General features: G+C 28.1%; 1 protein-coding gene across 1 annotated transcript in view; it reads left to right on the forward strand.

Annotated features, from left to right (window-relative positions):
- Positions 1–338, forward strand: part of LOC119587711 — a gene marked incomplete in the record, with an annotated part of 56,547 nt that overhangs the window by 696 nt on the left and 55,513 nt on the right.

Consider the following 338-nt stretch of genomic DNA (forward strand, 5'->3'; position numbering starts at 1 on the left):
AGAAATATTTAGAGTTTTGTGTCAATTGATTAATTAGAAACATTTAGAGTTTTCTTTCCATTATTCTGTCCCATTTTTTATTGTCAAAATCGCGAATTCTATCACTAAACACCGACTCTCCAAAACCTTCGCTTTCTTGAACAAAACTCTAATGAAGAAGACATAAAAATCAACTTAATCATTTACTGAGACTGTTTAATCATCAGTATTATATCATGCTTGGTTATAAAATATTATTACATTATCGTGGGTATCTTATCATGCTCAGCTATAAACTAAGATTATTCTGTTATCAGTAAATCATCATCCTTAGTTATAAACTATGAGTATTTTATGTG

The sequence above is a fragment of the Penaeus monodon genome, chromosome 23, assembly GCF_015228065.2.
Source record: "Penaeus monodon isolate SGIC_2016 chromosome 23, NSTDA_Pmon_1, whole genome shotgun sequence".
Classification (NCBI taxonomy): domain Eukaryota; kingdom Metazoa; phylum Arthropoda; class Malacostraca; order Decapoda; family Penaeidae; genus Penaeus; species Penaeus monodon.